At 46.3% G+C, this 27796-nt stretch overlaps 1 long non-coding RNA gene across 1 annotated transcript in view; it reads left to right on the top strand.

Annotated features, from left to right (window-relative positions):
- The first annotated feature begins 285 nt into the window (after window positions 1-285).
- LOC129530057 (uncharacterized) overlaps window positions 286-27796 on the top strand; it is a 32738-nt gene continuing 5227 nt past the window's right edge. Inside the window, exons 1-4 of the long non-coding RNA XR_008675575.2 lie at window positions 286-1338; window positions 1739-2054; window positions 4041-4154; window positions 5196-5272. This is a non-coding gene — a long non-coding RNA (uncharacterized lncRNA). The remainder of the gene's footprint in view (window positions 1339-1738; window positions 2055-4040; window positions 4155-5195; window positions 5273-27796) is intronic.

Below are 27796 nucleotides of genomic sequence, written 5' to 3'. Positions count from 1 at the left end.
ACACACAGTAGGTGCCTGATCACTGTTTTCTGGAACGCTTGCATGAGCTCACCCCAGGCAGGGCAGGGCTCTGCCTTCCGTGGAGCTGCCTTCCCCAGCTCTGCGCTGGGCTCCAGGGCAAAGCAAATGGGTAGACGAATTTGCAAATTTGCATTTCTGCATCTCCACTTTTCCATCGCCCCCGGAGTCTGACTCACACTTCTGCCATATTCTCTTTCTCCGATCGTCTCCTTTATGCCTTTATTAGTCCACAGCAGTGTGCCGCAGGCTGCTGGATGCTGAAGAGACAAACGATCGTGGCAAACAGAAGGGGTGCAAATCCTGAGTCCCAGTACCTACGAATGAAACCCTGTTTGGACACAATTTTTTTTTTTTCTTTTTTTGCAGGTGCAACTAGCTTAAGATGAGATAATCCTGGATTAGGGTGGGTCCTAAATACAACGACAGATGTCCTTCTAAAAGACAGAAGAGGAGACACAGACACAGAGGAGGAGGCCACGTGGAGAGGGAGGCAGAGACTGGAGTGATGCGGCCACAAGCCCAGGGATGCCTGGAGCCCCCAGGAGCTGGGAGAGGCAGGAAGGACCCTCCCCTAGATTCCCTGGAGGGAAATGGATACAATTGTAGTGGACTGAACTGTGGTTCCCCCAAAAGACATGTTCATGTCCTAATCCCCAGAACCTGTGAATGGGACCTTATTTGGAAAAGGAATCTCTGCAGATGTAATTGAATGAAAGATTTCAAGATAAGATCCTCTGGAATTATCTGGGTGGGCCATAAATCCAATGACAGGTGTCCTTGTAAGAGACAGAAGAGGAGACACAGACACAGAGGAGGAGGCCACGTGGAGATGGAGGCAGAGACTGGAGTGATGGGGCCACAAGCACAGGGACACCTGGAGCCCCCAGGAGCTGGGAGAGGCAGGAAGGACCCTCCCCTAGAGCCTCTAGGGAAGGCTAAATGAAATTGTAATGAATTCAACTATTGTCCACCAGAAAGATATGTCCACACCCTAACCCCCAGAACTTGTGAATGGGAGCTTACTTTGAGAAAAGATCTTTGCAGATGCAAGTAGTAAAATATTTTAAGATGAGATCATCCTGCATTACATGGACCATGAATCCAATCATTGCTGTCTCTATAAGAGACAGAGGAGGAGAACAGACACAGAGGGTAAGGCCGCATGGAGACGGAGGCAGAGACTGGAGTGATGCGGCCACAAGCACAGGGACACCTGGAGCCCTCAGGAGCTGGGAGAGGCAGGAAGGACCCTCCATGAGAGCCTCTGGAGGGAACTGGATACAAGTGAAGTAGATTGAACTGTGATCCCCCAAAAAGGTATGTCCATGTCCTGATCCTCAGAATCTGTGATTGAGACCTTATTTGAAAAAGGGGTGTTTGCAGATGTAACTAAATAAAGGACCTTAAGATGAGATCATCCTGAATTATCTGTGTGGTCCCTAAATCAATGACAGATGTCCTTCTAAGAGACAGAGAGGAGACAGACACAGAGGAGAAGGCCATGTGGAGACGGAGGCAGAGACTAAAGTGATGCACCCACAAGCCCAGGGACACCTGGAGCCCCCAGGAGCTGGCAGAGGCAGAAAGGATCTTCCCCTAGAGTCTCTGGAGGGAGCATGTCCTTGAGATACCTTGATCTGAGACTACCAGCTTCCAGGACTGGGAGAACATAGATTCTTGTAGTTTTAGCCACCGAATTTATGGCATTTTTTTGCAGGAACCCCAGGAAGCTCCTGAAGCAATCCGCCCTTCCATCTCTGTGTCTGGCAGACACTACTGTGTGATTCCAGCGGGACAGCACCCACCACACTCACCTTCATTGCTCAGGGGGAAGGAACAGTCAGTCAGCTGTGAGTCACCAGAAACCAAGAGCTTTCTTAATTTAGTTGCATCAGCTCTTCCCGGCAGCGTATGGATTTCCTGCAAAAGTGGCCTCATGATTTAGTTAGGGAAACAGCTCCAAGGATGGGAGACGGCTGCGCTCCACAATTTCCCTCCTGCAGCTAGGAAGGAAGTCAGTACTGTTCTGTGGGGTAAGTGAGATCCATAGTGTGCTTTCTTTTGTTTTGAGATGGAATCTCGCTCTGTCGCCCAGGCTGGAGTGCAGTGGCTCCATCTTGGGTCACTGCAATCTTCACCTCCTGGGTTCAAGCGATTCTCCTGCCTCAGCCTTTCGAGTAGCTGGGATCACAGGTGTACTGATGATTAATAAAGAAAAATAGAATTAAATTGATGATGCTGAGAAGATATTTTTTAAAAAGACTGATTGTATTCTGTTTACATGATATGCATGTAAAACAAAATCACACAAAATAATTAAAAACAAAACAAGAGGCCAGGCACGGTGGCTCACGCCTGTAATCCCAGTACTTTGAGAGGCCAAGGTGGACAGATCACCTGAGGTCAGGAGATCGAGACCATCCTGGCCAACATGGTGAAACCCCGTCTCTACTAAAAATACAAAGAATTAGCTGGGCGTGGTGGCGGGTGCCTCTAAATAGTCTCAGCTAGGTGGGAGGCTGAGGCAGGAGAATTGCTTGAACCCAGGAGGCGAAGGTTGCAGTGAGCTGAGATTGCACCACTGCACTCCAGCCTGGGTGACAGAGTGAGACTCCATCTCAAAAAAAAAAAAAAAAAAAAAAAAAGAAACGGAAATATCGGGCAAGAACTAGTCAACATCCTGCCAATGAAGTAACATTCGTGTGTGGTGCAAGAGTGTTTAGGGAGAAAAGCTTGCAACAATGTATTCTACATCAATACAAGTAAAACTGTTTGAGGATGATGTAAGAGGTCAATGTTCAATTCCCTGTACCATCATTAAACAGAAATGTGTGAAGAACCACAGAATGAACCAGGTCAACTTGTTCAACGTATTGAGATTGCAAATATATTATGGAGTAAAAATAATTCAAGTTGTGAAATACTCCATATGATACAATTTATCTACAAAACTGACAAAAGCAATCTATGTTGCTATAAGCACTTATTAATAATTATATATTATATATGTCTCGCATGTACAGTAAAATATATACAGACGTATAGAGTTAGTAATATGTATTTATAGACACACATATATGCACAGTTTGAGTGTATACACATCTATGTGTACAAACTGTGTGGGTACACACACACACACAGACATGCACAGACATCTCAAAATAGCATTTCCTACTGAATGACTACATTGCCTGGTGACAAAAAAAGAGGTGCTTAACTTTATATAATATTACACATTTCAAAGTTGGATATGTTCACAAATTATTTACATAAATAATAATATTACAGAATAAACAATTCCCTAATAATTATTATATTTTTTTGAGACAAAAAAATTAGCCAGCTGTGGTAGTGCATGCCTGTAATTCCAGCTACTCGGGAGGCTGAGGCAGGAGAATGGCTTGAACCCGGGAGGCAGAGGTTGCAGTGAGCCAGGATGGCGCCATTGCACTCCAGCCTGGGCAACAAGAGTGAAACTCCACCTCAAAACAAAACAAAACAAAACAAAACAAAACAAAAAAACAAAAGGTAAAGGCACAAACAACAGTCAATGGAATATATTTGGACAAAATTATCCCCTCAAAAATCAACACCATGCTGAGGTCACATTTTTGTGATTTGTATTTGAATTGGAAAACAGTGACTACATCCTTTTAGCCCAAATCATGCTGAAAGCAGTATTTACAACTTACTGCACACATTGTTGCTAACCAAATAGCATACTGAACACTAAATCAATCGTTAGTCACGATGCTGAACTAACTGTAATGGATAACAAGTAATCGGGATGCCATAATTGCATCTATCCCGACTATGTACGAAACCTACAACGCCCTGATAACAGCCCCTTTTCCCCCAACTGTGGGAATTTCAGTTGCATTCAGATCCAGCTGAAGTTCATGAGATTCGGCAAGCAGTGCTTTGGAGCAGGAGTTGTTAGTAAAATAACAAGTAGGGATCTTTAGGAAAACTCTAAAAATTTGCTCATTTACGCTCTGTGGATTGTATTTTCACAACAGGCTACTAGGAAACAGCGCTTAATCCGAAGTGGAATCTAACATCTGGGGAATCAGCCGTATTTGCCTGTGAGAAAGAAAGGGAGAAGCCATTTTTACATCAGCCCATGGTCCAAGGTCAGACAAGAGTCCCTTGCTTCTCTATGAAGTCTCAAATTTTCTCTTTCTTTTTATTTCTCTCTTTCTTTCTCCCTCCCTTCCTTCCCTTCCCTTCCCTCCTTGCCTCCCTTCCTCCCTCCTTTCCTTCCTTCCTTCCTCCCTCCTTTCCTTCCTTCCTTCCTTCCTTCTTTCCTTCCTTTCTTCTCTCGCTCCTTCCTTCCTTCTCTTGCTCTGTCCTTCCTTCCTTCTCTCGCTCCTTCCTTCCTTCCGTCCCTCCCTCCTTCCTTTTCTTCCTCCTTCCTTCCTTCCCTCCCTCCCTTCCTCCTTCCCTCCCTCCCTCCTTCACTCCTTCTTTCCTTCCTTCCTTCCTCTCTTTATTTTCCTTCTTTCCTTCCTTCCTTTTATGTTTCCTCTCTTCCTTCCTTCCCTCTTTTCCTTTTCTTTCCTTCCTTCCTTCTTTTTCTTTTCCTTCCTCTTTTGCTTTTCCTTCTTTCCTTCCTTCCTTTTTTGTTTCCTCTTTTCCTTCCTTCTTTCCTTTCCTCTTTTTCTTTACCTTCCTTCCTTTTTTCTTTTCTCTCTTCCTTCCTTCTTTCCTTCTTTCCTTCCTTATCTCCTCCCTTCCTTCTTTTCTCCCTTCCTTCTTTCCCTCCCTTCCTTCTTTCCCTCCCTCCTTCCCTCCTTCGTTCCTTTCTTTTCTTTTCTTTTTCTTTCTTTCTTGCTTTCTTTCTCTTTCTTTCCTTCCTTCCTTCTTTCTTCTTTTTCTTTCTTTTTCCCTTCTTTCTTTCTGTTTCTTTCGCTCCTCCCCCATCCTCCTCCTTCCCTCCCTACCCCCTCTTTCAGTCTTGCTTGCTTTCTTGCTTGCTTGCTTTCTGAGACCCCTTTTCACATGTGATGAAAGCTCAGAACCCTCCATCTAGACATGGTGCAGACATACTCATACGTGCAAAGTTTTGCACCTAATTTCAGATGATTCATGAGGCCCCCAGACCCTTTCCTGGACCCTATATTCCAGAATAAAATTTACCTTCTACCTTTCACACAATTTCTTCCATGACCTAGGAATTCGACAGCGAAGACCCAAGATACTTCCAAGAGAAAGGCACAGTCCATTGAAGATTCTTTATAACCTCGGAAAGGTAAAGAGAGTCTTTATTTATTGAAGATGAAGATCCCTGAGTATTATTTTTTATGGCACCTCCGTGGGCTATGATGGATGACCCTGAGGGTCTCTCTAGCCCTGAAGTGAGACGGATTTTTCTACTGAACCACTGCAACAGTGAATAGGAGGTTGTCTCTTACCTCTGTCTGTTGATTTTCACTGTTTCCTTTTTCTTTGTGTTTTAAAATTTTTATCTTTTGTGGGTACATGGTAGGTGTATATATTTATGTATATGTTGTGTGGATATATAGTAGGTGTATATGTTGTGTGGATATATAGTAGGTGTATATGTTGTGTGGATATATAGTAGGTGTATATGTTGTGTGGATATATAGTAGGTGTATATGTTGTGTGGATATATAGTAGGTGTATATGTTGTGTGGATATATAGTAGGTGTATATATTTAGGGTGCGTGAGATTTTATTATTATTATTATTATGCTTTAAGTTCTGGGGTACATGGACAGAACGTGCAGGTTTGTTACACAGGTATACATGTGCCATGGTGGTTTGCTGCACCCATCAACCTGTCATCTACATTAGGTATTTCTCCTAATGCTCTCCCTCCCCTATGCCCCAACCCCCCGTCAGACCCTGGTGTGTGATGTTCCCCTCCCTGTGTCCATGTGTTCTCATTGTTCAACTCCCATTTTTCACACCCACACTGGGTGTGTCTGCGAGGGTGTTTTGGGAAGAGATGAGCATTTGAATAGGTAGACTGAGTAAAGACCACCCTCACCAATGGGGATGGGTACTGTCCTCTCCACTGAGGGATTTGCAGAGAATGAAAATGCAGATGAAGGGAGACTATGTTCTCTTTTCCTTACCTGGAACCGGGACCTCCAGCTTCTCATGCTCTTGGACATTGGTGCTGCCGGTGTTTGGGCCTTGACCTCCGTTTTTGTATACATCAGATATCACACACAGTCAACATGGCATAATTCATGTTCAATGCGCCGTGCAGAGAGGATGTTTTGATACAAGCATGCAATGCTTCATAATCACATCGTGGAGAATGGAGCTTGCATGCCTTCAAGCATTTATCCTTTGTGTTACAAACAATCCAATTATACTCTAATAGGATTTGGCTGTGTCCCTACTCAAATCTCATCTTGAATTGTATCTCCCATGATTCCCATGTATTGTGTCCCCAGCCAAATCTCATCTTGAATTGTATCTCCCATGATTCCCATGTGTTGTGGTGTCCCCACCCAAATCTCATCTTGAATTGTATCTCCCATGATTCCCATGTGTTGTGGTGTCCCCACCCAAATCTCATCTTGAATTGTAGCTCCCATGATTCCCATGTGTTGTGGGAGGGACTGGGTGGGAGATAAATGAATCATGGGGCTGGTTTCCCCCAGGCTGTTCTGGAGGTCGTGAATAAGTCTCATGAGATCTGATGGTTTTATCAGGGGAAACTGCTTTCACTGGGCTCTCACTGTCTTCTGCCTGCCACCATGTAAGATGTGCCTTTCTCCTTCCACCATGACTGTGAGGCCTCCCCAGCCATGTGGAACTGTGAGTCCATGGAACCTCATTTTCTTTATAAATTTCCCAGTCTTGGGTATGTCTCTTTTTTTAAATAAATTACCCAATCTAGGGTATGCTTTTTTTTTTTTTTTTTTTTTTTTGAGACCAAGTCTTACTCTGTTGCCCAGCCTGGACTGCAGTGGTGTGATCTCAGCTCACTGCCACCTCTACCACCCATGTTCAAGTGATTCTCCAGCCTCAGCCTCCTGATTAGCTGGGATAACAGGCACGGGCCACTACACCTAGCTAATTTTTGTATTTTTAGTAGAGATGGAGTTTCACCATGTTGGCTAGGCTGGTCTCAAACTCCTGACCTCAGGTGATCCTCCCACCTCAGCCTCCCAAAGTGCTGGGATTACAGGAGTGAGCCACCATGCCTGACCGGGTTTTTTTTTTTTTTTTTTTTTTTTTTTTTGAGACAGATTCTCGCTCTGTCACCCAGGCTGGAGTGCAGTGGCATGATCTCAGCTCGCTGTAACCTCCACCTCCTGAGTTCAAGCAATTCTCCTGCCTCAGCCTCCTGAGGAGTGGGATTACAGGCATGGGCCACCACGCCCAGCTAAGTTTTGTATTTTTAGTAGAGATGGGGTTTCACCATGTTGGCCAGGCTGGTCTCAAACTCCTGACCTCAGGTGATCTGCCCACCTCGGCCTCCCAAAGTGCTGGGATTACAGGCGTGAGCCACTGCACCCGGCTTTGGGTATGTCTTTATCAGCAGCATGAAAATGGACTAATACATACTCTTTTACTTATCTTAAAATGTACAATTAAATTATTTTGACGATAGTCACCCTGTTGTACTATCGAATACTAGGTATGAATAATTACATCATGGAGAATGGAATTCTTTTTCTATTTTCTTTTATCTTTTTCTGTTTTCTTTTCGATGAAATGAAGCCTCAGATGAGTGTCCAACTGTGATAAGCTCTTCCGTGCCATTTTCAAACTCTCTTGTCCTGTCTTTTACTCTTTAGGCAACATGTTCTCTTCTTCGTTTTCAAACTACACTCTCAATACTGTCATACCAGGGAAAAAAAGAGAAAAGCATCCTTTAGTGAACAATTGGGTGAATTTGGGTAATTTAGCCAGCCATACCAGGTGGCATTATTCATATTCAGAACACTATTTTTTTTTAGATGGAGTCTCACTCTGTTGCCCAGGCTGGAGTGCAGTGGTGCCTTCTTGGCTCACTGCAACCTCTGCCTCCCAGGTTCAAGCAAAACACGATTTTTTTTTTTTTTTTTATAGAAGAAATGTCACACTCACATTACATCTTTGAGCCAACCTGCATTTTCTCCTCTGCAAGACTGACCTCCGGAGAAAAAGGGAAGTGCAGATATAAGTGGTGCTCACCTGAACAGAATTAGGGGCAGCTAATCCCAACCTCACGGCCGTTGTCACCGTTACACAAATCAAAACAGAAGCGAGAGGAATGTGACAGAGCATGGAGGAGAAGAACCCTGGCTGGAGAAGCAAAGGGCAGATTCAGTGAATGAGACTGACAGAAGAAAAGCCGAGGATGAAATGAAAGACTCCAGGGTGGCAGCTATGGAAAAGAAAAAAATACAGACAGAGGGCATTGAGAAACAGAAACAAAGAGGAAAGAGAGAAAATTAAAGTTTATTTGTAAAAGTGTGTTTACTGGCCGGGTGCAGTGGCCCACGCCTGTCATCCCAGAACTTTGGGAGGCCAAGGCGGGTGGATCACAAGGTCAAGAGATCGAAACCAGCCTGGACAACATGGTAAAACCCCATCTCTACTAAAAATGCAAAAATTAGTCAGGCGTGGTGGCATGCGCCTGTAATCCCAGCTACTCAGGAGGCTGAGGCAGGAGAATCACTTGAGCTTGGGAGGCGGAGGTTGCAGTGAGCCTAGATCGCACCACTGCGCCCCAGCCTGGCAAAAGAGCGAGACTCCTTCTAAAAAAAAAAAAAAAAAGGTGTGTTTACTATTTCTTCCTGGGGCAAAGGATGGTTGGCGATGTGGGGGCTTCCTGAATATGAAGACAGGGATGTACAGTTTGCAGATACCTGTAGCTATGACTATTAACATGTCTAGTGAAACGGCTCAGGTTAGCACGGTGATGATATAAGCTTCACCATGAGCCCACAAGGTGGGATGTTGTATGCGGCCCAGGCCTGCCTTTAGGAGACTGTATTTGTCAGTTCTCAGCTGGTTATAAAGAAATACCTGGCCGGGCGTGGTGGCTCACACCTGTGATCCCAGCACTTTGGGAGGTCAAGGCGGGTGGATCACCTGAGGTCAGGAGTTCGAGACCAGCCTGGCCAACATGGTGAAGCCCCATCTCTACTAAAAATATAAAAATTAGCTGAGCATGGTCACGGACGCCTGTAATCCCAGCTACTCAGGAGGCTGAGGCAGGAGAATTGCTTGAACCCAGCAGGTGGAGGTTGCAGTGAGCTGAGATAGCACCACTGCACTCCACTCTGGTCAACAAAGAGTGAAACTCTGTCTCAAAAAAAAAAAATTTCCACAAAAAATGTTAAAATTAGTGGGGCATGGTAGTGCATGACAGCAATCCTAGTTACTCGGGAGGCTAAGATAGGAGGATTACTTGAATCTGCAAGGTTGAGGCTGCAGTGGGCTGTGATTGTAGCACTGCACTCCAGCCCGGGTGACAGAATGAAGTCTTGTCTCAAAACAACAACATAAACAAAAACAGAAATAAGGACAGAGGGCCGGATGTGGTGGCTCACGCCTGTAATCCCAGCACTTTGGGAGGCCGATGCCTGCGGATCACCTGAGGTCAGGTGTTCAAGACCAGCCTGACCAACGTGGTGAAACCTCGTCTCTAGTAAAAAATACAAAAATCAGCCGGGCGCGGTGGAGCATGCCTGTAGTCCCAGCTACTCAGGAGGCTAAGGTGGGAGAATCGCTTGAACCTGGGAGGGAGGGGTTGCAATGAGCCGAGATCATACCACTGCATTTCAGCCTGGACGACAGAGCAAGACTCGGTTTCAAAAAAGACATAAGGGCAGAGTTTGCATCTACTGTGAGAAGGGTAATTAGGCCAGTTACTAACAGGTATTCTGCTTTTTAATTAATTAAGTAATTAATTGACTAATAATTAGTTGAATTAATTAATTGACTAATTTATTGAGATTCCAGCTCTGTCGCCCAGGCTGAAGTACAGCGGCGCGATCTCAGCTCACTGCAGCCTCTGCCTCCTGGGTTCCAGCAATTCTCATGTCTCAGCCTCTCAAGTAGCTGGGATTACAGGAGCGCCCCACCATGCCTGGCTAATTTTTGTATTTTTAGTAGAGACAACGTTTCACCATGTTGGCCAGGCTGGTCTCGAACTCCTGACCTCAGGTTACCCACCTGCCACGGCTTCTGAAAGTGCCGGGATAACAGGCGTGGGCCGTGATGCCTGGCCAGTAGCTGTTCTGCTTTAAAAAGGAGAGTGAGGATTCACTTAATGAGAATTTTCTCTGGTGCAAGAATGAAACAAGAAAAACAAAGAAATAAACAGACAAAAACGGGAGCTAGGGTTGACCTTAAAGCAAGCAGAAAAACAGAAACACACATGATACAGGTGTGCCAATGACGTGCCTGGAGATTTATGTCAAAGGGAGAGAAAATACAAAAAGAGCTAAAGGCCAGGTGCCATGGCTCACGCCTGTAATCCCAGCACTTTGGGAGGCCGAAGCGGGTGGATCACGAGGTCAGGAGTTCAAGACCAGCCTGATCAGCATGGTGAAACCCCGTCTCTACTAAAAATACAAAAAATTAGCCGGGTGTGGTGGTGGACGCCTTTAATCCCAGCTACTCTGGAGGCTGAGGCAGGAGAATCGCTTGAACCTGGGAGGCGGAGGTTGCAGTGAGCTGAGATGACACCACTGCACTCCAGCCTGGGCAACAAGAGTGAAACTCCGTCTCAAAAAAACAAACAAACAACAACAAAATCTGAGAGGTTTTTAATAGTGGTAAAATACACAAAACACGTAATTTACCATTTTATAGTGAACAATTCAGTGGCGTTTACTGCATTCATGATGTTGTGTGATCACCCCCTGTATCCAGTTCCACAACATTTCTGGCACCTCCAGAGGAAACCCTGTTCCCATTTGCAGGCACCCCCCTTCCCCTCACCCCTCAGCCCCTGGAAATGACCCCAATGTCCAACAGTGGATGACTGGATACTCCCAATGTGGTTTATCTGTACTGTGGAATATTATGCAGCCATGAAAAGGAATCAAGCTCTGATATGTGATTCAGCCCAGATAAGCATCGTTCCATTTTACTCTGCAGGTCACAGGGCGGTTTAAAGAAACACCTTGTTGTTAGATGAAAATAAAAGGGATACTTGGCGGAGCATGGTAGCTCATGCTTGTAATCCCAGCACTTTGGGAGGCTGAGGCAGGCAGATCACAAGGTCAACAGATGGAGACCATCCTGGCCAACACTGTGAAACCCTGTGTCTACTAAAAATACAAACACAAAAAAATTAGCTGGGCATGGTGGCATGCACCTGTAATCCCATCTACTCAAGAGGCTGAGGCACTAGGATCGCTTGAACCCGGAAGGCAGAGGTTGTAGTGAGCCAAGATTGCACCACTGCACTCCAGGCTGGTGACAGAGCCAGACTCATCGCAAAAAAAAAAAAAAAAAAAAAAAAAAAAAAAGATACTCATGATTGCAAAGGATAACTAACTATAGACAGTGTTTGTAGGCATTCAGCTAAGCACCTGTTGCATGCATCCTTCCAGGTATTATCTCTTAATTCTTACAGCAAACTTTGCAGGTGTACGCTACCATCATCCCGGCCAACCCATGGCCACGTTGTCACCAACAACTGAGTTCACCTGCAAGCAGTCCCCTCCCAGATGCATCAAAATCTCAACCCTGAATTCTTAAAAGCTGCACGACAGTGTCTCTCTCCCTGTGTCCTCACTTTGAGGAGACAAGACAGAGCTATGCAGAGAAGTGAACAGTGTTAGTGACGGACGGTTCTGGGTTTTGATCCCATCTCATTTCACGTTCCCTTTGCCGTGGGTATCTCAGTATCTCACAGCCTGATCTGCTGAGTTACCCTGACGTTGGCGGCTCAGAAAATAGAGAGAGATAAGAACAGAGATAAGAAAGTAAAAGGATATAGAGAGATGGACCTAATGGAATTCCTAAGCTGCTCTCAAGAGGAGAATAAAGATTTGGGGATATGGATTGCCAGACACAGTGCATAGTGTGGTGGTTTCTGTTGAGGGCTGGGTATGAGAGAAAAGTGGAGAGAAGGAGAGAAGGAGAGAGAGGGAAGAAGGGGCATGGAGAAGACAGAGGAGAGAGAGAGAAAAAAGGAGAGAGGAAGAGAAACGGAGAGATGGAGAGTAGGGTAGAGAGGGAGGAAGAAAGAGACAGGGTGAGAGGGGGAAGAGGGAGATTTTGAGAGAGAGAAAGAGAGAGGGAGAGGAGGGAGAAAGAGAGAGGGGAAACATACTGAGAAAGAGAGAGTCAGAAAGGAGAGGGAAAGAGAGAAAGGAGAGAGAGAGGGAGTGGGGGAAAGACAGAAGAGAGATACTGAGAAAGAGTGAAAAAGGAGAAGGAAAGAGAGACAAAGAGGGAGAAAAGAGGGGCTGGGTGTGGTGGCTCATGCCTGTAATCCCAGTACTTTGGGAGGCCGAGGTGGGCGGATCACCTGAGGTCAGGAGTTCGAGACCAGCCTGGCCAACATGGCAAAACCCCATCTCTACTAAAAATACAAAAATTAGCCGGGCGTGGTGGCTTGCACCTGTAATCCCAGCTACTTGGGAGACTGAGATAGGAGAATCACTTGAACCCGGGAGGCAGAGGTTTCAGTGAGCTGAGATTGCACCACTGCATTCCACTCTGGGCGGCAGAGTGAGACTCCATCTCGTGATCTCACGGAGGCAGAAAATGGAAGGTTACACCCGTGTCGACTATTTCACCAGCTTTTGTGAATTGAGCTGGGACAAATCATCACGTTGAGGTTAAAACAGTCTCCTACTCACAATATACAAAGAACTGAAACAGCAACAACAACAAACAAATAACACTATTAAGATGTGGGCAGGCTGGGCGCGGTGGCTCACAACTGTAATCCCAGCACTTTGAGAGTCCAAGGCGGGCAGATCCTGAGGTCAGGAGATCGAGACCATCCTGACCAACATGGTGAAACCCCGTCTTTACTAAAACACAAAAAATTATCCAGGCGTGGTGGCTTGTATCTATAGTTCCAACTACTTGGGAGGCTGAGGCAGGAGGATTGCTTGAACCCAGGAGGTGGAGGTTGCAGTGAGCCAAGATGGAGCCACTGCACTCCAGCCTGGAGATAGAGCAAGACTCTGTCTCAAAAAAAAAAAAAAAAAAGCAAAAAGAAAGTTACATCGGTTTTTAATCTACCATCCGTTTTTGTGGGTGACAGAAACATGATTTGTTTGCAGCAGAGTGGGGCTCCCTCCTTTGTTCCTGATCTTAGAGGAAAGACCTTGGTCAGTCTTCCATCCTATGAGTTAAGGTTAGCTGTGGGTTTTCTGTCGATCCCACTATAGGGTTAAGCAGACTTGGCTCAGCATTTTTATTTACAAGTTGATTTTCATTTTTGTCAAGTACTTCTGCTGCATGTTTTGAAAAGATCGTACACATTTTTCTCTTTAGTGGCTTGATTGAGCTAATTACATTGATTTTTCGATGTTAAAAAACAGCCCTTCTTGTGTTTATAAAATAAACCTCACAGGGTCATGGTGCCATATATCCAGACAGTGTTTTCCTTGATTTGTTGATACGCTGTTGAGAATTTCTGCTTCTGGGTGAATGACGAATATCTGTCTGTGGTTTTCTTGTCTGACATTTTTCCTCTTTATGTTGGTATTGTGGTAATAATGTTGGCTTCATACAATGGGTTGGAAATGCTGTGTTCTTCTATTTTAGGAAGTGTTTGGGTAAAATTAGGTATCTTCCTCCAATAACTGTTTAATGGAATTGGCCAGTGAAGACCTCTGCAGAGTTTTCTGTGTTGGAAGGTGTTAACTAAGAATTCATTTATTTGGGTGGGCATGGTGGCTCATGCCTGTCATCCCAGCACTTTGGGAGGCCAAGGCAGGTGAATCACGAGGTCAAGAGATTGAGACCATCCTGGCCAACATGGTGAAACCCCGTCTTTACTAAAATACAAAAATTAATTGGGTGTGGTGGTGCGTGCCTGTAGTTTCAGCTATTTGGGAGGCTGAGGCAGGAGAATTGCTTGAACCCAGGAGGCGGAGGTTGCAGTGAGCTGAGATCATACCACAGCACTCCAGCCTGGTGACAGGGTGAGATTCAGTCTCAAAATAAATTTTTTTTTTTTTGGTAGATATAGAACTATTCAGGTTATCGGTTTCTTCTTGAGTTAGGTTTGGTAGTGTGTGTCTCTCTAGGACTTTGCCTTTACATCAATGCTACCAATTTTATGTGCATAAAATCATTTGTAGTATCCTTTCATTATCCTTTTAGTATCAATAGGGGCTACAGGGATGTCCCTCTTGCATCCCTGATATTAGTGATGTTTATGTTTTATTTTTTTTTTCTTTCTGGTGAAAGCTCCATCCATATGTTTGATCCCTTCCATGAATCTGATTTTAGATTTATTCATTTTTTCATATTTTTTTTGTTTCTAATTATATCTTTATTATTTCTTTTCTTCTGCCTGACTTGGCTAAACTTTTCTCTTCTTTTAATAATTTTTTTAAGGATAGGACATCAGATAGTTGATTGCAGACATTTTTCTAAAAAAAAGTAAACATTATATTATCTAATAAGTATTAGAATATATTATAGAATATAAGCATTATATTATGTATATGCAATAAATTTTTTCAAAGTACTCCTGTACCTGTTTTTTTTTTTTTTTGAGATGGAGTCATGCTCTGTTGCCCAGGCTGGAGTGCAGTGGCGTGATCTCGACTCACTGCAACCTCTGCCTCTCGACTCACTGCAACCTCCACCTCCCGGGTTCAAGTGATTCTCCCGCCTCAGCTTCCCAAGTAGCTGGGACTACAGGCACCCAGCACCACGCCCAGCTAACTTTTGTATTTTTAATAGAGACGGGGTTTCACCATGTTGGCCAGGCTGGTGTCAAACTCCTCACCTAAAATGATCCACCCGCCTCTTTGGCCTCCTGAAGTGCTGGGATTACAGGTATGAGCCGCCGCGCCAGGCCCCCTGTTTCTCGATTTTTGATACATTGGTAATTTCATTTTCATTCAATTAAAAGTATTTCAAAATTTCCCTTCTTGCTTCTCCTCTGACCCATGAGTCATTTAGCTGATAACTTTTTAGTGTCCAAATATGTGGGCATTTTCCAGATATCTTCCTGCTGTTGATTAACGGTTTCATTATTTATAGGACTGTAGCAAGTATTATTTTAATTGTTTTAAATTCATTAAGGTTTGTTTTACAGCTTAGAATATGTTGTATCTCTGTGGCATTCGCTGGGTACTTAAACGGTGCATTTTCTGCTGTCACTTGGTGGAATGTTCTAGAAATGTCCATTGAGTCATTGATTGATTGGTTGATTGATAGTATTATTATTATTATTATTATTATTATTATTTTGAGACAGAGCCTCTCTCCGTCCCCCAGGCTGGAGTCCAGTGGTACGACCTCAGCCCACCACAACCTCCACCTCCCAGGTTCAAACGATTCTCGTGCCTCAGTCTCCCGAGTAGCTGGGATTACAGGTGCCCGCCAGTATGACCAGCTAATTTTTAGTAGAGAGGGGATTTCACCAGATTGGCCAGGTGGGTCTCGAACTCCTGGCCTCAAGTGATCCACCCACCTCAGCCTCCTAAAGTGCTGGGATTATAGGTGTGAGTCACCATGCCCAGGCAATATTATTATTATTATTATTATTATTATTACTATTACTGTTATTATTTTGAGACAGGGTCTTGCTCTGTCGCCCAGGCTGGAGTGCAGTGCTGTGATCTCGGCTCACTGCAACCTCCACTTCCCAGGCTCAAGGATCCTCCCACCTCAGCCTCCCGAGTAGCTGGAACTATAGGTGTGCACCGCCATAGCCACCTAATTCTTCTATTTTTTTGTAGAGTTAGAATTTCGCCATATTGCTCAGGCTGGTCTCAAACACCTGGACTCAAGCCATCCACTTACCTCGACCTTCCAGAGTGCTGGGATTACAGGCATGAGCCACCATGCTCGGCCTAACGATTGATTGTGTTATTAAAAAGTCTCTACTTAATGTATCAATTATTGAAAGAGGAATGTTCGTGTTCCCAACTGTAAGGCGACAGAGAGAGACCGTATCTCTAAAAAGAAATGAATTATGCATTCACCTATTTCTCCTCTCAATTCTATGTTTTCTTTCGCTTTGTGTATTTCGAGGATTTGTTTTGCGTTGAATACATCATCAAAATCATTTTGTCTTCTTGGTGAATTGCCCCCTTTGTCATGAGATAATGTCCCATTTTACCGGTGGTAATTGTTATTGTTCTGAAGTGTACTTTGCCTGACGTTAACAGGATCTCTCCACTGCGTTTCCGTCTTTTCTTTCTTTTTTTTTTTTTCTTTTTTTTGAGATAGAGTCTTGCTCTGTCACCCAGGCTGGAGTGCAGAGGCACGATCTTGGCTCACTGCAACCTCCACCTCCCAGGTTCAAGCGATTCTCATGCCTCAGCCTCCTGAGTAGCTGGGATTACAGGCACATGCTACCACACTTGGCTAACTTTTGTATTTTTAGTAGAGATGGGGTTTCACCATGTTGGCCAGGATGGTCTCGATCTCCTGATCTTATGATCTGCCTGCCTCGGCCTCCCAAAGTGCTGGGATTACAGGCATGAGCCACCGCGCCCAGCCCCATATTTTCATATTGTTGCGGTAAACTGAGGAACGGAGAGACCAATACGGAGTATAGCAGGATTTGTTTATTTTAGGTACGCACCTGCTCACAGGACTCACATCCAAAAGCTGAGCTCTGAACAAAGACAGAGCGGGGTTTTTATAAGCGGCTTTACAGAAGCAAAATAAAAGCAGTTAATCCTACAGTGACAGGTCACGTAATCTATAGCATCACATAAGCTGTGACTGCGTAGCTGGCGGCCTTGTAACTACATTGAAAGAAAAACAAGAACTGGCTAAATACAGACATTCGTAAAGCATGATCATGCTAATTATGCTTAAGAAGGCTGGGAAAAGCGTAACAGTGAAAGAATCTGTGTTTCTCTTTTTTCCTTCACCCTTGCTCTGGGAGGGAGGTGGGGTGTCTGGAGACCATTCCTTTGGCCTTGGCTATTCGGACAGCGTTGTCTTCTAACTGTCCTTGAAGCGAGCTGCTAGGAGAGGAAAACTTCTTCTTTTCTTTCTAACCCTCACCTTGCCACATTCTGGGCCTTAGCTTTTACTTTTCTTGGAGTGAATAAATGCAGTACTTATTATTATTATTATTATTATTATTTTGAGGCAGAGTCTCACTCTGTCACCCAGGCTGGAGTGCAGTGGCACGATCTGGGCTCACTGCAAGCTCCGCCTCCCAGGTTCACGCCATTCTCCTGCCTCAGCCTCCCCAGCAGCTGGGACTACAGGCGCCCGCCACCACGCCTGGCTAATTTTTTGTGTTTTTAGTAGAGATGGGGTTTCACCGTGTTAGCCAGGATGGTCTCGATCTCCTGACCTCGTGATCCTCCCGCTTTGGCCTCCTAAAGTGCTGGGATTACAGGCGTGAGCCACCGCGCCCGGTCCTTATTATGATTATTTTAAAGTTCTGCCTCAGTATGTTTCTATTCCCGTATGTTTGCCTTTGCTACAAGAACAAAATATGGAAAATATGTACTAGGCCTCCCTGGCTGTTTGGCAAATAGAAAACCCACAGTTGCAATGGAAAAACCCAGCGGGCTGCCGAGGTAAATAGCATCTTGGAGGCTCCAGCTTGATACTGTCTAATAAAAGTAAAAATGGAAGGATTGAAAAAAAAAAAAAAAAGACCAGGGTTTTCCTTTCTTGCTTGCAAACAAGCATAGATTACAGCATTTGTACAAGAAAAATATTAATTCTAGCTGCTTTGCTGGGAAGATGCATTTTTTTTTTTTTTTTTTTTTTGAGATGGAGTTTCACTCTGTCGCCCAGGCTGGAGTACAGTGGTGTGATCTCGGCTCACTGCAACCTCCGCCTCCCGGGTTCACGCCATTCTCCTGTCTCAGCCTCCCGAGTAGCTGGGATTACAGGTGTGCACCACCATGCCTGGCTAATTTTTGTATTTTTTAGTAGAGATGGAGCTTCACCATATTGGCCAGGCTGGTCTCGAACTCCTGACCTCGTGATCCGCTGGCCTCGGCCTCCCAAAGTGCTGAGATTACAGGCTTGAGCCACTGCACCCAGCCTATGCATTCATTTTTTAAAAATGAATGTATTTCCATAAAATTTCCACAGAAATTGCAAAGTAACTGGGCCACGATGTCTTAATTTTTCCCTGCAATTGAGATGTCTGAACACATATGATTCCAGTAATTACAAAGTACATTTTAATATCCAGATGACAGGTAGTTTGAATTTTCCTCCTTGCTTGGAGGATTGTCCAAGCAATTGAGAAACCACATCGTTTCATCAAGGGCTTTACCGCTGAGTCCACGAGGGGATGGCAGAGCTTGGGCTTGCAAAAAATATGGGGCAGGGTGGGTTGAGGGGCCAGTTTGGCCTTCACGTTCTCTCCTGTACCACACCATGCACAGTTTAGCCAGGACTCAAAGGAGATGGCCGCTGGAGTCTCAGCCGCTGATTCTCGTTCCCCAGCTGACTTTACTGGGAAGAGGGAAGAGGTACACCTTGTTTATCTCCAGGAGGTGGAATAGGATTAAATGTGGTTCTGCAGAAATGCAGGTGACAGTTCAGTCCCAATGGAGATTGTGATGTGGATATTTGTCCTTCACTGCCTCCTATGTAACAAGAAACCTGGAGGTCTCGGCTGGGCGTGGCAGCTCACGCCTGTTATCCCAGCCCTTTGAGAGGCCAAGGCGGGTAGATCACGAGGTCAGGGGTTCGAGACCAGCCTGGCCAACGTGGTGAAACCTCGTCTCTACTAAAAATACAAAAATTAACTGGGCGTGGTGGTGAGTGCCTGTAATCCCAGCTACTGGGGAGGCTGGGCAGGAGAATCTCTTGAACCCAGCAGGCGGAGGTTGCAGTGAGCCGAGATCGCGCCATTGCACTCCAGCCTGGGCAACAGAGCAAAACTTTGTCTCAGAAAAAAAAAGAGAGAGAGAGAGAGACCTGGAGGTCTGACACTTAAAATCACTGCTGATGTGGCTGGTATAGGACACACACGTAAACAATCCATAAATACGAAGCAAACAGCCTGCTGATGTGGCTGGTACAGGACACACACGTAAACAATCCATAAATATGCAGCAAACAGCCTAGTTATTTGACATGGTGCAAACACAAAACAAAATATGATTCTTAAATATTTTCTTCAGTTGAAGAATATGAGCCTGGCTGAGAGACGCTCATTAACCAGGTTAGATAATAGCAAAATTACAAAGAATCTCTGTGCAGAATTTGAGTGCTGTTTCCCCTGAATGCCTGTCTGTGGGGCAAGTGTTAGAATCATCAAACGAATTGGTTAAAAGTACTATGAGGCCAGGCATGGTGGCTCATGCCTGTAATCTCTGCACGTTGGGAGGCCAAGGTGGGAGGATCGTTTGAGCCTAGGAGTTCAAGACCAGCCTGGGCTATATAGGAACAAGCCCCTCTCTGCAAATAAATAAATAAATAAATAAATAAATAAATAAATAAATAAATAAGCTGGTGTTTGGGTGCACACCTGTAGTCGCAGCTACTCAGGACGCTTTGATGGGAGGACTGCCTGAGCCCAGGAATTCAAGAACAGCCTGGGCAACATAGTGAGACCCCTGTCACTACAAAAATAAAAATAAAAAAATCAGCTAGGTGTGGTGGTGCACGCCTGTAAGTTTCAGCTACTCAGGAGGCTGAGGTGGGAGGGGATCACTTGAGCCCAGGAGTTTGATGCTGCAGTGAGCCATGATCAAACCACTGCACTCCAGCCTGGGTGACAGAGCAAGAGCTTGTTTCTAAACAATTAAAAATTAATAAATCATTCTAGTATAAAGAAACAGGCACATGTATGTTTCTCGAGGCACTATGCATGGTAGCAAAGACTTGGAACCAACCCAAATGCCCATCAATGATAGACTGGATGAAGAAAATGTGGCACATAGACACCAAGGAATACTATACAGCCATAAAAAAGGAAGAGTTCATGTCCTTTGCAGGCACATGGATGAAGCTGGAAACCATCATTCTCAGCAAACTAACACAGGAACAGAAAACCAAACACCTCATGTTCTCACTCATAAGTGGGAGTTGAACAATGAGAACACATGGACACAGAGAGGGGAACATCACACACCAGGGCCTGTTGGGGGGTGGGGGACAAGGACAGGGAGAGTATTAGGACAAATATGTAATGCATGCGGGGCTTAAAGCCTAGATGATGGGTTGATGGGTGCAGCAAACCACCATGGCACATGTATACCTGTGTAACACACCTGCACATTCTGCACATGTACCCCAGAACTTAAAGTAAATGAACAAACAACAAAAAAAAAACATACGATAGACCTGGTGTCTAACCGAGTTATAGTCGTCGGAGATAGAAACCAGGAATATGTATTTTTATGGTACATCTGGAGTGAATTTGATGTACAGTCAGGCTGAGAAAACACTTCATGAAAGACGTCAGAAGACACAGATGTAAAACTCAACTGCTTTATTCATCCACTTATGAGCCCTGGAGTTTCAGACATTTGATAAAATAGGATGTTCATGGGGCCTGCCTAGTGCCCAGTGTCCGGAGAGAATTCAGCAAAAAAACAAATCTGAAAGTCCCTGAGAACCTGCGTTCCAAGACACAAACACACGACCTGCTCTGTGGATGTAACGACTTACGAGAAAAATGAAGTGTCAACATTTCGTGCTAGCAATGTCCAAATAGCCAACATCTAATATCAGATACATCGTCTCTGGGAGAGAAATGGAGTGAGTTCCCCAGAGGACAAAGAGAAATGGGGGTTTCTCCTACTCCCCTCCACCCAGGAGGTTTGACAATGCTGATAAGAGTTCCCATATCATCCACGGGCAGAGTCGTTCTCTGCCTTCTTTCGTTCATTTGTTCTTTCTTTCTCTCTCTCTTTCTTTCTTTCCCCTCCCTCCTTCCCTCCCTCCTTCCTTCCTTCCTACCTTCCTTCCTTTCTCTCTCTCTCTCTCCCCTCCCTTCCTCCCTCCCTCCCTCCCATGTGGCCAGGCTGCTCTCGAACTCCTGACCTCAAGTGATCTGCTTGCCTCGGCCTCCCAACATGCTGGGATTACAGGTGTGAGCCACCATGCCCGGCCTCAAATCAGAAAGTCTCTGAATCCACCTATGACCTGTGGGCCCCCGCTTCCAAATATCCCACCCTTTTAGGCCAAAACCGACGTATAACCTTCTTGTACTGATTTGTGATTTTACCTGTACCTTCTGCTTTCCTGAAATGTATCCCTGCTTGGGGTCAGGTGTGATGGCAATCACCTGTAAGCCTAGCACTTTGCAGGACTGAGACAGGAGGATCGCCTGAGGTTGGGAGTTTGAGGCCAGCCTGAGCAATCTAGTGAGACCCCATCTCTACAGGAAAATAAAAGAATTAGCCAGGCATGGTGGTGCACACCTGTGGTCCCAGCTACCTGAGAGGCAGCGATGGGAGAATGGTTGCAGCCTGGGAGATCAAGGGTACAGTGAGCCATGATGGCACAACTGCACTCCAGCCTGGGCGACAGACAGGGACCGTATCTCTAAAAAGAAATGAATACTTTTTTAAAAATTAAAAGCAGCCGGGCGCAGTGGCCCAAGCCCGTCATCCCAGCACTTCAGGAGGCCGAGGTGGGTGGATCACAAAGTCTGGAGTTCGAGACCAGCCTGATCAACATGGTGAAACCCCGTCTCAACTAAAAATACAAAAATTAGCTGGGCGTGGTGGGAGGTGCCTGTAACCCCAGCTACTGGCGAGGCTGAGGTAGGAGAATCGCTTGAACCCGGGAGGCGGAGGTTGCAGCGAGCCGAGATCACACCACTACACCCCAGCCTGGCAACAGTGAGACTCTGTCTCAAAAAAAAAAAAAAAAAGAAATTAAAATTAAAAGCCATCAGAGGAGTCAGGGCTTAAGCATGAACTGCTCGATTCTCCTTGCTTGGCGCCCTGCAAATAAACATCCCGTTTACTCCCACTGCAAAACCTCGGTGTGGATGTTTGGCCTCACTGTGCCCGGCTGGTGGACGCCAGTTCAAATCAGTAACGATTTTTGAAAAAATGCAGCAGGAAAGCACCCGCCGCTGGATCTGAGCATCCTCTCTGGAGGTTCACTGTTAGCAGCAGAATCCGACCCTGAGCCAATTCTCTTCCCCCAAATCAGCAAGGGTCAAAAAGACACTTGACAGATCAGGCAGGGAGGAACAGCTCCTGGGGGCCGCAGCCGGGCGTCGCTGACGTAGAAATGATTCCACACTGGGTCCAAGGGGAAGGATGGAGCAGGGAACGGGAGGAGGCTGAGGGGTTGCCGTGGGGATGACGCTGCCTGGAGGTGAGCTGTCATCTTGTGGCAAATGGCCAGGCTGCCCAGGAGGACTCAGCAAGCGCATCTCTACTGACACCAAGGTCAGGAGCCAAGTACAAGGGCAGGGTTTTTAGGGCAGACGCAGCCTCACAACTCTCTCTTGCTCGCTCATCCAGGGAGAAAATCCAGCCCCACGGAAAGAGGCTGGAGGCAGAGGGCCAAAGGAAGCAAGCAGGAATGGTAGAAAGACACCATTTGTGCAGTCTCTTCAGAAACAGAGACACACCCATGGCACCCTGTCTGTTCTGCAAAGAGGATTTCGGGCAGCAGATGGGACAAGCTGCCAGCGTCTCTGCTGTAAGGATGAGGCGCTGACAAAATGCCAAGGGGATGCTTTCACATCTGCAGTCCAATGACAGAGACTCGTAGGCGATCAAATGGAAGCAAGGGAGACTCGAGGCAGAGGAGAATGAGGACTCAAGTCAGCAATGAGCTTGACACCCTTTGAAGCGAGTGGAAGGGCAGCTTCCAAAAAGATAGGTCCGTGTGCCAAGCCCTCGTACCTGCAAATAGGACCTTATTTGGAAGTAAGAAGTTTGCAGATGTCTTTAGTTAAAGTGCTCCAGATGAAATCATCTTAGATTCAGGTGGACCCTAAATCCAGTGAGCAGCGTCCTTTTAAGAGGCAGAAAACGGGCCGGGCGCAGTGGCTCAGGCCTGTCATCCCAGCACTTTGGGAGGCCGAGGTGGATGGATCACGAGGTCAAGAGTTCCAGACCAGCCTGGCCAATGTGGTGAAACCCTGTCTGTACTAAAAATACAAAAATTAGATGGGTGTGGTGTTGTGCACCTGTAGTCCCAGCTACTCGAGAGGCTGAGGCAGGAGGATTGCTTGAACTTGGGAGGTGGAGGTTGCAGTGAGCCGAGATCATGCCACTGCACTCCAGCCTGGTGACAGAGAGAGACTCTGTCTCAAAGAAAAAACAAACAAACAAACAAAAACAGTGACAGAAAAGCAGGCAGAGACACAGAGAAAGCCACGTGGACATGAAGGCAGAGACTGGAGTGATGTGGCCACAGTCCCAGGGACATCTGTGGAGCCCCCAGGAGCTGGGAAAGGCAGGGAGGATCCTCCTCTACAGCCTCTGGGGAGAACTGGATATAATTATACTGCATTGAACATTGGCCCCCAGAAAGATCTGTCCACATCCTAAAGCCCAGAACCTGGCAATGAGACCTTATTTGGAAATAGGGTCTTTGCAAATGTGATTAAGAGAAGGATCTTGAGATGAGATCATTCTGGAGTAAGGTGGGCCCCTAAGTCTGATGACAGGTGTCCTTCTAAGAGACAGAAGAGGAGACACAGACACAGAGGAGAAGGCCACGTGGAGACAGAGGCAGAGACTGGAGTGATGCAGCCACAAGCCCAGGGATGCCTGGAGCCCCCAGGAGCTGGGAGAGGCAGGAAGGACCCTCCCCTAGAGCCTCCAGAGGGAACTGCATACAACTGTACTGGATTGAACAGTTGTCCTGGCAAAAGATATGTCCAGGTTCTGATCCCCAGAATGCATGGATAGCACCTTAATTGGTAGTAAAGCACTTCGTATGTGTAATTAGTTAGGGGTCTTGAGATGAGGTCATCTTGAATTAGGGTGGGCTCTAAATGCAATGGCAGGTGTCCTTGTAAGACACAGAAGAGGAGACACAGTCACAGAGGAGAAGACCACGTGGAGAAGGAGGCAGAGACTGGAGTGATGCGGCCACAAGCCCAGGGACGCCTGGAGCCCCCCGGAGCTGGGAGAGACAGGAAGGACCCTCCCCTAGAATCTTCAGAGGGAACACAGCCCTGCAGACACCTTGATCCCAGACTTCTGGTCTGCAGAAATGGGAGAGAATAAACTTGTGTTCAGCCCTGCAGTTTGTGGTAGGTTTTTAGAGCAGCCCTAGGAAAGTAGCATACAGTGTTACAGACTTAGGAGAAAAAGTATTGTATCACCCATGGGTCTCATGCAAATGCACACTTTTATTGGCTACAGACACCTGTCTGTTCAATCATTCACTCCACAGGTTTTATTTATTTATTTTTTTGAGACAGAGTCTCACTCTGTTGCCCAGCCTCGAGTGCAGCGGTGCGATCTCAGCTCACTGCAGCCTCCGCCTCCAAGATTCAAAAGACTCTCTGCTTCAGCCTTCCGAGTAGCTGGGATTACAGGTGTCTGCCACCATGTCCAGCTGTTTTTTTTTTTTTTTTTGGCGGAGTCTTGCTCAGTAGCCCAGGCTGGAGTGCAATGGCACGATCTCGGCTCACTGCAAGCTCCGCCTCCTGGGTTCACGCCATTCTCCTGTCTCAGCCTCCCGAGTAGCTGGGACTACAGGTGCCCGCCACCACACCCGGCTAATTTTTTTTTGTATTTTTAGTAGAGATGGGGTTTCACCATGTTAGCCAGGATGGTCTCGATCTCCTGACCTCGTGATCCGCCCGCCTCGGCCTCTCAAAGTGCTGGGATTACAGGCGTGAGCCACTGCGCCTGGCCCACAGTTTCTTAGTGCCTCCTGAGAGCACGGCTTTTGGCTAAATTGAAGACACCAACTGCACTCCTGGCTGCAAAGGCTTTGAGCTCCAGACTTAATTAATATTCACATATGGATCCTTGTAAGCTCTCAGGGTCCAGGGAGAGCCATGTGCGTCTTCCTAACTTCATACACTTTGCACACAATACACAAGTCTTTCCCAGTGTTTGGCCAGTTCTCTAGTAAGGCGAAGCTGTGTGTGTCGGCTCGGGCTGAGGCTGGGCCAAAGTGTAAGGATCTGGGCGGATGGAGTGAGAATCGGAAGAAAAGTTTGATCAATTCAGGTTGTAGATATCATTAGTTAGGGATCTTGAGAAGAGGTCATCCTGGATGAGGGTAAACCCTAAATTGAATGGCCAATGTCCCTGTAAGGCACAGAGGAAGGGACCGGGCATCGTGGCTGACACCTGTAATTCCAGCACTTTGGGAGGCCGAGGCAGGCAGATTGCCTGAGGTCAGGAGTTCGAGACCAGCCTGGCCAACATGGAGAAACCCCATCTCTACTAAAAACACAAAATTGGCCGGGCGTGGTGGTGCATGCCTGTAATCCCAGCTATTCGGGAGGCTGAGGCAGGAGAATCACTTGAACCCGGGAGGTGGAGGTAGCAGTGAGCCAAGGTCGTGCCATTGCACTCCAGCCTGGGCAACAAGAGCAAAACTCCTCTCAAAAAAAAAAAAGAGACAGAGGAGGAGACACAGACACAGAGGAGGAGGTCACATGGAGACAGAGGCAGAGACTGGAGTGATGTGGCCACAAGCCCAGGGACGCCTGGAGCCCCCAGGAGCTGGGAGAGGCAGGAAGGATCCTCCCCTAGAGCTTCTGGAGGGAGCATTTCCTTGAGACACCTTGATCTCAGACTAGGGAATTTTGTCTAGACTGGCAATGGGACAAGAAATTCAGCTCATCATTTACTAGACAAAGGTGGGGAATTTGGAGGTTTTGGATCTGGCTTTGTCTTAAGTAGAAAAAGAGACATCCACAAGCCTTATATGTAAGGCCTATGAGGAAGGGAACTCTTTGGAATAAGGTATTTTCTGGAAGACACACAAAGGTCAGGGTATTTCTTGGTTAGGATGTTTTCCAGGAGCATAGGTGCTGTGGTCTGAATGTTTCTGCCCCTTCACATTCCTCTGTTGAAATCCTAATTCTCCAGGTGATGATATGAGGAGGTGGGGCCCTTGGGAGGTGACGAGGTCATGAGGGAGGAACCTCATGAATGGGATGAGTGCCTGGGTGAGTCCATTTTATGCTGCTATAAAGGAATGCCAGCTGAATGCGGTGGCTCACGCCTGTAATCCCAGCACTTTGGGAGGCCAAGGTGAGTGGATCACCTGAGGTTAGGAGTTCGAGACCAGACTGGCCAACACAGTGAAACCATGTCTCTACTAAACATACAAACAATTAACCAGATGTGGTGGTGGGCACCTGTAATCCCAGCTACTCGGGAGGCTGAGGCAGGAGAATGGCTTGAACCTGGGAGGCAGAGGTTGCAGTGAGCCGAGACTATGCCACTGCCCTCCAACCTGGGTGACAGAGAAGACTCCATTCAAAAAAAAAACAAAACAAAAAAGGAATGCCTGAGGCTGGGTAATTTATAAAGTGAAGAGATTTATTTGGCTCACAGTTTTGCAGACTGCACAAGGAACACCAACGTTGACTGCTAGTGAGGCTCTCAGGAAGATTTCAACCGTGGTGGAAGGTGAAGAGCAGCTGGCATGTCACAGGGTGAGAGAGAAGACAGGAGGGAGAAGGCAGGGAGGTGTCAGGCTCGTTTTAGCAACCAGGTCTCAAGTAGGCAAATGTCCAACAATGACAGACTGGATTAAGAAAATGTGGCACATATACACGATGGAATCCTATGCAGCCATAAAAAAGGATGAGTTTGTGTCCTTTGCAGGGACATAGATGAAGCTGGAAACCATCATTCTCAGCAAACTATCGCAAGGACAAAAAACCAAACACCGCATGTTCTCACTCATAGGTGGGAATTGAACAATGAGAACACATGGACACAGGAAGGGGAACATCACACTCTGGGGACTGTTGTGGGGTAGGGGGAGGGGGGAGGGATAGCATTAGGAGATATACCTAATGTAAATGACGAGTTAATGGGTGCAGCACACCAGCATGGCACATGTACACGTATGTAAGTAACCTGCACGCTGTGCACATGTACCCTAGAACTTAAAGTATAATAAAAAATCAAAAAATAAAAAAAACTCTGAAAAAAAAAAAAAAAAAGAAATCATCCATTACCATGGGGAGGGCTCCAAGCCGTGTATGAGGAATCCACTTCCGTGACCCACACGCCTCCAGCCAGCCCTACCTCCAACACTGAGAATCAGATTTCAGTGTGAGATTTGGAGGCAACAGACACGCACACGATTATCAGCGTCCTTATAAAAGAGACCCCACAGAGCTCCCTCGTCTCTTCCACCATGTGAGGACACTGTGGGAAGGTGCCATCTATGAACCAGGAAGTGAGACCCCACAGAGCTCCCTCGTCTCTTCCACCATGTGAGGACACAGTGGGAAGGTGCCATCTATGAACCAGGAAGCGAGACCCCACAGAGCTCCCTCGTGTCTTCCACCATGTGAGGACACAGTGGGAAGGTGCCATCTATGAACCAGGAAGCGGGTTCTCCCCAGGCTCTGAATCTGCCAAGCCTTGATCTTGGATATTCAGCCTGCAGAACTATGAGCAATAAACGGCTGTTGTTTATAAGCAATGTGATATTTTGTTACAGCAAACTGAAAAGGCTGACCCACAGTAGCAGCTCTCAAGTACTTGGAACTGGAGTAACTTAAATGGTAGAAATGGATGCTTCC

This window comes from Gorilla gorilla, chromosome X, assembly GCF_029281585.2.
Source record: "Gorilla gorilla gorilla isolate KB3781 chromosome X, NHGRI_mGorGor1-v2.1_pri, whole genome shotgun sequence".
Classification (NCBI taxonomy): Eukaryota; Metazoa; Chordata; class Mammalia; order Primates; family Hominidae; genus Gorilla; species Gorilla gorilla.
Note: the sequence above shows the minus strand (reverse complement) of the source record. Positions and strands in the feature narration are given on the sequence as shown.